Genomic DNA, 730 nt, shown 5'->3' with positions numbered 1-730 from the left:
TAACAATGATGCTCCACATCCTTTTTCCCAAAAGGAGCTAAATGATCTAGTTCGCGATCTCAGCTTGTCAAAGTCCTCTACCGAGCTATTGGCATCCAGATTGAAGGAAAAGAACCTCCTCTCTGACAGTGCTCGCATCACCTTTTACCGCAACAGACATCAAGAGCTCCTCCGTTTTCTTTGAAGAGAAGGACTTGGTGTACTGTACAGATATTGCTCAGCTTCTGCACAAGCTTGGAGTGCCACAGTATGAACCCAAAGATTGGAGACTGTTCATTGACAGCAGCAAGCGATCGCTGAAATGTGTTCTGCTTCACAACGGCAACCAGTTTGCCTCTGTACCCCTTGCTCACTCGACTACACAGAAGGAGAAGTATGAAGCGGTGAAGTATGTGCTGAAGAAAATTTGTTTCGAAGTGGAACTGGAAGCATGGAAGGCTTTTGTTCTGGTTGTGAAGAACTTTCTTGGCAACAACAAAGCCAGGAACTACGCAGAACCTGTCACCAATGCTGACCGCTTTCAGAAACCTTGGATGCAACATGAGCATCAAAATGCATTACTTATTCTCACATATGGATCGGTTTCCTGAGAATCTGGGATCAATGAGTGATGAGCAGGGGGAGAGATTCCATCAGGACATAAAAGAGATGGAGACCAGGTATCAGGGACGCTGGGATGCAGTCATGATGGCTGATTACTGTTGGACTCTGAAGAGAGACATCCCTGCTG

The sequence above is a fragment of the Seriola lalandi genome, unplaced genomic scaffold (genome assembly GCF_002814215.2).
Source record: "Seriola lalandi dorsalis isolate HSWRI2012SDOR001 ecotype SW California unplaced genomic scaffold, Sedor1 jcf7180002054981, whole genome shotgun sequence".
NCBI classification, from domain to species: Eukaryota; Metazoa; Chordata; class Actinopteri; order Carangiformes; family Carangidae; genus Seriola; species Seriola lalandi.
This window is presented reverse-complemented; position numbering follows the sequence as displayed.